This window comes from Peromyscus eremicus, chromosome 22, assembly GCF_949786415.1.
Source record: "Peromyscus eremicus chromosome 22, PerEre_H2_v1, whole genome shotgun sequence".
Lineage (NCBI taxonomy): Eukaryota > Metazoa > Chordata > Mammalia > Rodentia > Cricetidae > Peromyscus > Peromyscus eremicus.
Window position 1 is genome coordinate 31980481 of NC_081437.1, and position 10673 is coordinate 31991153.

Below are 10673 nucleotides of genomic sequence, written 5' to 3' on the forward strand. Positions count from 1 at the left end.
AACACTGGTATCGCTGAGCACATCAGAATCTCATTCATCAATAGGCTCAGCCTACAGATCAAGAGTCATCATTGGGAAGCTGCAGCATTTCAACTTGATCTTACTCCGTGGGAACGGTTGCCCATTCAGAAAGTGTGCATGCACTTTTCACAGCACATTCATTTCAAAATATGCTGGTATTTGACTATTACCCAGACATTGCCCATATTGACCTCAACCTGGAACACACAAACACACTCTTAGACACATCTACACATGCTTCTGTCATGTTTTTAATACCTATAAATCTAACAGGATAGATCCTTCTTATAGAAAGAATTTGAGACCTATGTAATACAGTTCATTGAGAGAAGCAGCAGAGAGCACAGGATTCTCTCTCTCTTTTCCTCCCTCCATCCCTTCGTCCTCCTCTCTCTCCCTCCCTCCTCTCCTCTGTGTATGTGAGTGGGTGTGGTCACTTGTACATGTGCAGAGGCCGGAAGAAGACATTAGATGCCCTCCTCTATTGCTCCGTGCCTTATTCCATTGAGACAGAATCTTTTGCTGAACCTGAAGCTAGGCTGATGGCCAGCAAGTCCCAGTGATGCTCCTGCCTCTGCCCTCCACATCTAGTACAAAGCCATACTCGGCTTTGTTGTTGTTGTTGTTGTTGTTTTAATTTCACAAGTACAATATTCTTTCCCACTGTTCTTCTTTACCCTTTCATTCTTCTTGCTAAATAATAGGTCTATCCTGGGACTACTTACCTCTTAAGAACCTCTTCCATGAGGTGGAAGAGGTCATTCCTGTCCCTACAGATCCCAGACTGCACTGAAAAAAAGGAGCTTGGGGATGGCTCCATCGAGGAACAGATGCGAAGGCTGCTATAGACAAACGCTCCACTGGCATTTGGGGGCAGTCTGGTTTAAACTTAATTAAGTGAAGAACCATGGGAGAAGAGCATCGCAAATAAGGTTGAAGGGTGGAAACAGGCTTGGACGTCAGGGGGATATCTGATGCGTTGTGTGAAGAACCAGAGGAAAAAATGTAGATGGCTTGAGAAAGAGGCCGAGTTTTGTGGGCTCTGGGACAAGACTTGACCTTCCTTCTGGGGACGTTAGGAAGTAGCTGAAATACTTAATCAGAGGAGCCATTGGGTAAGGTGGTTACAGGAAGGTCATTCTGGCCCTAGTGAGAACCGTGGTGGGAGTGATGCGGGGAAGGGCAGAAAATAAAATGAGGGGGGATGCGGGGGGGGGGGGGGAGATTATGAGGACACCAGAACCAGAACTGAGGCAGCCCTGAGCAGAGCGGCCAGAGGAGAACCGAAGATACAAGCGTAGCGCAGGAACTGAGAACAGTGTGGCATAGGGTAAACGGTACTGTGAGCACTTCTAGGTTGAGTCAAGAGGTGTTTCCTTTGACACCACTAACTATGATAAAGAATAGAGGAGAAGTAAGCCTGGGAGGGATGTTGAGCCTGGAGCGGGTCACACATATGTGTCTGTGGCGATATCCACAGGAAACATGGAGGGGCTAAGGATGCGTCAGAGTCTTGAGCTTGTTCTGACAGAGGGGACCCAGACATGACTTTCCTGTAACCCTCAGAATGAATCCAAGCGCCCACCCAGCTCCCCAGTGCTCATTTCCTAGATGAACCCCTGCTCAACAGTGAGTGAGGGGAGACGGGGACTCGATCTGACACTCTCTGAGATGGCTAGATTGTAGACACAGACCTGCCCGTGGAAACTGACAGCCCAGCCCCTTCCACCAATCTGAGTGGGCGGAGCTGGTAATTCCATAGTCATCATTCCACTTTGAGAATAAAGAAGCCCTTGGGGATAGAGATACGGTTCAGTGGCAGAATGTTCGTCTTGTGTACACAAGGCCCCGAGTTCAATCCCCCACAATGCCACAACACAAATCTAAGAACTAGTCAAAGGGAATTACCCTAGAATAAGCACACTCTTGTCATGAGGACTGTGTAGACAGAACAAGATGCACCATCTCAAGGATCTAGTTACTTTTCTATAATTAAAAGTTTTGATTTACTAGGGCTCTAAGCTTAGAATTCAGAGGGCTCAAAGAACTATGTTTCATTGTTTGGGCTAATCCAACTCTTTCCCTTTTTTATCATCCTTTCTTCAGTATCTGGGGCCTGACCTGCTCTGGGGACATGTGGGAAGTCTCTCAGGCCACTCATAGTGAGTGCCCTTGGTACAGACACCTCAGCCTCAACTTCCTCACCAAGTACCAGTCTTTTTGTACAGCTAAGCAAAATGACCTTCAACAGACATCATTGTTTTAAGGCCCACAGTAAGGATGCTATGCTCCATAGTATCTACATATATTCACCACTGTAACCCAAAAGGCAGCCCCGTTTGCCTCAAAGCATGAATTACATGAGGTTGGTCTTGATTTTTATTTTATTAGGATTTTCTTTCCATTCTCCCAAAGCACTGGAAAAACACATCCATTCAAAGATGGCTCTGGGTCTGGGGTCCCACCATCTCCAATTTCATTGTGTGTTTTTCCTGAGAAAGATTTAAAGTTCTCACCCTCTCACATCAAGAAAGCATGCTTTGTAAATGGGGGTGGGGTGGGAGGGCAGGAGAGAAGTGGGCTCTGAATCCAGTTTTAGTGTTTCGTGTTTCTTCTTGTGAAATTGAGAAGAAGAAAAAGGCAAACTTTAACATTGAGCCATGAAATAAATTAGGCTGAGATGCGGAAATTGGAAGGCTCCCACTAGATCTGGTTAAGCAGTCACCTTTGGTCAAGATAGTCCCTTTAGACCTGCGCTCAAAAAGAGAGCCAAGGTGTGTGTGGCGAGCCCTAAAGAGCCTATGTACGAGACAGGCTTTGCATACAAAGTTCTTCCGTCACACTGCTGACTATCGGGACAAAGAGAGACTTGAAAAATGTGATGAAGAAAACGCTGGAATATTGTCAGTAAAGAAAGCAAAATAGAGATGGATATGTAGGATGGTAGTAGAACACGTGCCTAAAATGTCCAAGACCCTGTGTCAAGTCCCCAGCATGCCTTCAAAAGATTAAAAATGGATTCTCTGTGAAATTTCTGAACTGCATACCATTCAAGATAAAAGACTTGAGGGTCACTCAGTGAAATATTAACAGCTGATGTCTGGGGTTGATAGCCTGATGACTTCCTACAACAAGAAAAAAAAAGGACTATAAAAGTAAAAAGACTTATATTCCTCAAAACTTCAATTTTTTTATTATTATTAAGAAAGTTTCTGTTCATTTTACATACCAACCACAGATCCCCTCCTCCTCCCTCCTCCCACCCCCCAGTCTTCCCCCCAATCCACTCCCCGTTCCCACCTCTTCCAAGGCAAGGTCTCCCATGGGGAGTCAGCAGAGCCTGGTACATTCAGATGAGGCAGGTCCAAGCCCCTCCTCCCTGCACCAAGGCTGCACGAAGTGTCCCACCATGGGCACTGGGCTCCAAAAAGCTGGCTCATGCACTAGGGACGAATCCCGATCCCTCTGCCTGGGGGCCCCTAAACAGTTCAAGCTAAACAACTGTCTCACCTATCCAGAGGGCCTAGTCCAGTACCATGGGGGCTCTTTAGCTATTAGTCCACAGTTCATGCACAAAACTTTAATTATTAAGAAAATTTGGTTTAAAGGCAATTTACTAAAAATGGCTTATGTGTAATTGTGTTGCAAGGACAATCCATTTCTCTTGATCTCAACACGGTGGGAGACTTTGTGATAATCTCAGCATTGTAGGGGAGTCTTAGGACCCAGTCATCAGAGGAAGGTGAAAGGACTCAGCTGCCACTGGCTCTTGTCCTTAAAAGCCACACCACTCCTCAGGAACACAATGCAAGGGTCACGAGATCCATGTAGCCAAGTGCTGCACACACACACACACACACACACACACACACACACACACACACACACCACACAGGCTATCAAGGGTAGAAGAGGTTTGGTTGAAATATAAGCAGGAAGAAGAATGGGGAGTACCATGCCCAGGTTCCCACTGTCAGTGCCCAGCCTAGCCCCGAAGCACAGAGCACATTTTCCAAACTGCATTAAGAGGTGTTCTGGGTTTGGTCATGCTGTAGGCACATGTGATGAGACTTAGTATTAATGATGAACTGAACTCTGTAAACATTCCTGAATACGTGTGCGCGCGCATGCAATCATGTGTGTGTCTGTCTGTCTTTCTATGTACATGTAGAGGCCAGAGGACAATCTTGAACGTCATTCCTCTGGAACCAATCCCCTCGCTTTTACAGGCAGGGTCTCTCACTGGCCTGAAGCTGACTGTCTAGGGTACAGGCAGGGTCTCTCACTGGCCTGGAGCTGACTGTCTAGGCTAGGCTTGATGGCTAATGAGCCTCAGGTAGTCGTATTATTTGTACTCTCTCAGCATTGGGACTACAAGCACGAGCCACCACCCTCAGCTTTTTATACATTGGCTCTGGGGATTGAACTCAGGTCTTGGTGTTTGCATAGCAAGCATTTTACAGCTGAGCTTTCTTTGAAGAGAAACTGGTTATAATGACAGACAAGACTGGAAGGGGGAAGCTGAAGGCTGACGTTGGGGCATGGGAAAGACGATGAGGCATTACCAGAAGTGAATGGGAGATGAGTTGAGAGGTTCTATATGGCTAGAATGGATGGGGCTAGGGATGGCCTGGCATCAGGGCAAGTGTGGGGGGACACAGGTACCAAGCAGAACCACCTAACTTCACCTTTTGAGTCTGCGCTGTTGTGCATACCAAGCGCTGATTTCCAGTTTCACAAGCCTCACATTTTGCTGTGTGTCTGGAGTCAATGAGGACATGTGGATGCAGGAGGAAAACTTGCAGGGTGCAGTCATTGCCAAACAGGTGAGTTTCCTCAGGAAATCAAGGGGTCTCTTTCAATCTCCACTCCCACCCATCTTTCACCCGAGTTCCTGTCACACGCTGCAAGAGCTTTGGCAGAGGGATCCCACAGCCTTTGATCCGTTTACGAGGTGGTCTGTCTGGACTTGTGGAAGCCGCCTCCTCCTTTCCCGAGCTCCTACCTCCTATTCCAGCTACTCCACCTTCTCCCTAAGAACCAGTCCCATGCCACCTATATACGACCTCTGACCCAGACAGTCTTTAAAGGCACAAACTTGAAGTCTTACTAAACAAAATGAGCTCCTCAAATTTATAGATACTGTTTTAGGGTGTGTGTCCAAGAATACAATCTTCACGTCCTCTCTGCCATTTATTCTGAAATTTGCTGCTTCCCTAGTGACATCCGTGCTTCAAAGAAAGCCAAATCCAAGTATCAGTTCCAGGACTGGGTCTGATTGCTTAGAATTCTGCTAACACTTCCAGTATCTGTAGGCTACAGCCTTGACCGACCACTGGGGACCGTGAGGTGGTTTCCTCACGCTTTAATAGAAGACATTTCTTCCCACCAGAGACTACAGGCAAGATGGCATGCTTCTTTCTGTATAGCCATTTTGCTTAGCTGGAGTTGAGACTGCCATTTCCAGAAGAATGGAGAGAAAAACAAAGACAAACTCTTTTACAACTTCTGTCAGTCAGGTATGGCCTGAAGCTGTTTCTCTGTGGGTGCTAGTTTGGAAATTCGAAGGGATATTTTCATTGTCAAAATAATTGGATTAGAGGGATATTAACATCATTTAATGCATAGAGATCAAGAAAGCGATATGAAATTCATGGGATCGCCTCCACGACAAAGAATTACCCTTTTTAACAACCCCCTGGCCATTTAGGGAAGGGACACGTCTATTTGTTATCTGAATCTTCAGCCCGACTGCAGTGTACACCTACAATTTTTTTTCTACTTTGTTTATGGTTTTAATATGTAGGGGATTCTCCTGTGTTTAAATAAAGGGAAATGTCTTTTTCTTTGAAATTCTTCCAAGATCTCCTCACCTCTTTCAGATAATCATGTCACCAGCGGTAATACCACTAATGGGGCCCGAGCTGCCAACAAAACACAGTTTTATTAGTCTGCGTTTATAATTGTCACATGATGAGTATGTCTCGAGCTCAGGCTTTGATGGCTTTATTGTGTGCTCTAGTTCAATTGTGAGGCCGGATTTACATATTAATGTGTACATACCTTTCTGTTATAAACTTCTTTACTTTCCCTTTCCCACTGTACTCCTTGTGGTCATGATGTATTTTTATAATTAGAGGAGTGGTGGGTAAGTTATCTAATGCTTTGAGAACAGTAAAGGGATACTGCAAATTAGGATGAACATGGGGGAAAAAGGAACGCAAAAAGTGTTTTGTTTGCTGATGAGCAATGTAGGGGGATATCATTCCAATATAGAATTTGGCATCAAGAAGTGGGAATTTTAAAAATATACACCTTTATAGGGAAGGTTGGCCCAATTTTTAGGATGAGTCAACCATGCTGATAATCAGATTGAGAAAGTTCTAGATTCCTGGCTGTATATTTGAAAACCCTTCAGTGAAGCTACCTTCTTTTTACTTTGGAAAAAACCACTGTGTACCCGCAAAGCAGTGGGTTCAGAGGAGGTGACATAAAATTCAGAGAAATGTTGCCTTTCTCTGTTGGTCTTCAGAGTCAAGAAGTCTTTGACTATTTAGTCTGCAAGTGGTGGAGACTGAGCTTTGTCAAGGGGCCTCTGCTGCCATGGTAGGGAGTCTGGTAGCCCAGAGTTAGGTTAGAGGAGTTGGAAGAGACAAATGCTATGAAAGCTAATGGGGTGGGTAGGTGGTGGTGGAGATCTGACAAATGAGTACCTTACCCTGAGGAAACTGACATCCAAGAGACCGTTTGCTCTCTAAACGGCCCCCTGAACCACCCCTGTTGTGCATGCTTAGTCCCACAGGAGATGGGGTATGCTGCTCTGAAAAGAGAAGCTTGAGTAAATGAGCCTCTGTCTGAGCCTCCCACCCCCGATTTGAAGCTATTGTCTAAAATCGTCCATGGACATGAACCTTGAGGAGTCCAGAGATAATTGGAAAGAGGAAGATGTTACTCTTTTAAAGCCCGCTGCCCGGCTCAGTTTCAGGTCTTAATAATGTGTAACTCCTGGAAAAACTTAAGGGAAGTGGCATTCCATGGGGCTACAATAGACACCTTGTTAGATCGTAGTCTTCACTCACTAGTCATCTGAAAGAATCCATATCACTGTTGGAACGCCTGTTATACTCTATGGTCCCTGAAGACATAAACCCGTCAGTTATTTAATCACTTTTATATACATTTAAGAAATATAAGAGTGTGAATATGGGAACGTACACACAAATTGTTCCTAAACATGTTTATGAAAACCAAAAGGTCTTTTTCCTATTGGCTTAAGATGAAGAGGGCTCTTGGAAGTTTCACTAATGGGGGTACCATTATCATCCTGGCTATTCTAGGGATACCCTGCATTCACAGGAATGAATGTGGTCCTGATGGTGACTGTGACCATGATTCTTAGAATTTTTAAAGTGTATTGTTAGCTTGTTTCATTTGAGCCTCGTTACTGTCTTCCAAGAGAAGGGTTGCAATGTTCCCTGCCCGCATCTTACGGAGAAAGAAATCCTGAACCTACAGGTAGAGTTCATGAATTGGGAGGGCTGAATGCCAACCATTTCTTCTGAAATTAAAGGTGTGGTTGTTCACGCTACAAGCTGCTACCTCTTGCCCAGAGCTTACAATTCCAGGTCTGTTACTTTTGCATTTGTCACTATCTGTGAACATGTCTGTCTGGTTAGAAATAACTTCCATCAGAGAGGAACATAGAATTTCTTATCTCTTTATGGAGATGTGACTTGGCCCAAGCTAGTCTTTTCTTAGTGCTTAGTGTTTACCATGCACTATGTTTACCAACAGAAATTAGGGTGTTCCAATCCGTACACACTTTAGACAGTCTTCCGGTTTTTGTTCTCAAACCCAGGCCACTTAGTCTCCAGGAGGAATGGCGTCACCCCTGCTTGCTCTTGCAGTGAGATAGATTTCCAAATAGTTGCCTCTCTACACTAAATACAAATCATGAAGGCCATCACCCTCGCCTTTCATACACTCTCACTCTTGGGATGCCAAAAGACATGTTCTAGCAGCAGAAGTGATTCAGCTTAGATTTCGCCTTCTGTCTTCAGCAGGTGAACAGGATATCTGGATCGTTTTTTTTCCTCAGTACGTAAGCTCTTTCGCTGAAAAGAAGCTGATGACTTCTCATTGCTCCACTTCCCACACTAATCATCCTTTGGACCACTCCATGGAGTTAGACTTGGAATAAATGTCTCAGGAGGCTCTAACAGTAATGTCCAACCTGTGACTTAGGAACCACCTGCACCCCAAGATAGCTATGAATATGACCCAACACAAAATAGTAAAGTTACTTAAAACATTATGAGATTTTTGGGGGGTGATTTTTTTAAAATCTAAATTGTGCAGTGCTCAAGCATGAACTTTGTACATGACAACACCATGCCACAATGTCAAAAGTTGAATATGCTTTCTAGAGTAGTAAGAGTGACCTTGTGGGACCCCTGGATTTCTGGCTTTGGTTTGGTTTCAAGATTCACTTTTTCCTTCATGTTACTGCAATAGCATAGCACCCCTGTGAACACTGTGAGGGTGGCTTCTGGTTTAGGGCCAAGGCACCTAGCTCCACATCTAGCAGAGACCTGGTGATGGTTTTCACTCTCCCTTACCTCCCTCCTCCTTCGTGCCCTCTCTCACACATGTTGCACACTATTACCCCACTCCCATGGGATGCATAGACTGTTCCCATGGTGTTGGTGCTCTGTTAATATTTTCTCTAACTGTGGTATCACAGAGCTGGCACTTTAATATCTTCAAACACAGTATTACATAACTCAAACTTCAAGTGACAGAAAGCTGAAAGAGGACAGATGTGGTCCCCAAGACTGCCTGAGGCAGTGATGTCCCTGCTTCCATGGGAAGGTTCTCTCTCTGGACCAGACCAATCTCACACAGTAAAACTGAAACAGCCACCCTCTGAGCGTGTGAGGTTTATGTTCCAGTCAGAGAAGTGCTTTCTTTTATCCAAACAAATGGAATTAATGCATATGTCACTCTGTAATTAAATTGAGATTCTTAGATAAACATGTCAATAACAATGATGAAAGATTTTGCAGGGAAATTGAAATAATCACTATTTCTGTCTATTTTATTTGACCACATGACTTAAGAGTTTATTTTGAGCCCAGTAAAACAGTTAGAAATGAGACTCCCAAAGGAATTCCAGGGTCTTCTGTCTCTAGTTTATTTTCTGGCTAAGAAACCCATTTGTGGGATACTTGTGGCCATGTCTTTTTATAAAGGAATGGAGGAAGCAATGGTTGTATAACTTAAAAGTGGAAACACTGGCCCTGCTGAAGGGCTGGCTTGGGTTCACTTCAGTAGTTTAAGAGTTTGGATAAAGACCCTATAGAAATGTTCTGAAGGTAAAGAATCAACAATAACAAAACACACACACACACACACACACACACACACACACACACACACACCAGATTTATTATGCAATTGGCTTCTATGAGCATGAAAGGTTGAGAAGTCCCATAATTTGCCAACTGCTTGAGAACCAGGAAAGATATTGTCATAATTCAGTCCGAGTCTGAATGAAGTCCTGAGAAGAAGTTGCTGCTGCTGTGTGTCCCAATGAAGTCCATTAGCCCAAGAGCTGGGGGCCCAAAGACCCGAGGCCAGGATGAGATGGAGTCATTGGTTCAAGGGCAGAATGGACTTCCTCTCTCTTGTTCTTGCTGGGTCCTTGGGACACTGGAAGATGCCTGTCCACACTGGTGAAGGTCATCTCCTCAGACATGTCCTGAGATAAGGTGTTATTAACACTCTAGTCATCCCTAAACCAATCAAGGTGACACCTGAAATTGAACCCTTTAGGGTGTGAGAGATCAGATACCATAAAAAAAAAGGAGATCAAGTTGGTGTCAGTAAAGGAAAGTCTGGGGACATGTCTCCGTTGCTCTGTTACTAGCACTGTGACATTCTGTAATATTCTATTTTCTGGATATACCACAGTTTGCTTATCATTCATCCACCAGAGGACATATTGGTTATTTCTAAATGTTAGCAATTGTGATTAAATTTTCTATAAATATCCATGTACAGATTTCTATGTCCTCCCCCGAATCTTGTCTAAATAGACATTTGTTCTCTTCCAAGGAAGTGATTCTACTATTGATTTCAAATCTGACAGACTCCAAGTCAACTTTTTATGGTTGTTTCTTTGCAATTATGTCCTTCTGCCTTGTCTGTTTTTGTTTGATCCTTTACTCAACAGTAAGGTTTTCTAAAGAGAAGAAATGTAAAAAAAAATAAGAACTAGAACTCAGAACCCAGAGATTAAAAATAAAGATCTAGAGCAAAGCAGAGCCATCAAATCGAAGGACAGATGTGAGATGACTCCTTCACAGCAGGCCTCTCAGTTCCCAGAGATATGAGAAAAATTCTGACCCTTACAGATGGGATTTGGTAAAATTTTCCAATATAATAATAATAACAACAACAGCAACAACAACAAACAATAAACCTTCCTGAACTTTCTTCATGGCTCATCGGGAATTCTAATTCTGTCAGATGCCTATCAGATGGTTTAGATGGTCGATCTTTATACTATGGGAGAACAGCTTGCCCTGCTGCTACCCATGACTCCTCAGTCTACTGTCCAAAGTGCAAACTAGGACACTTTGGGAGGTAAA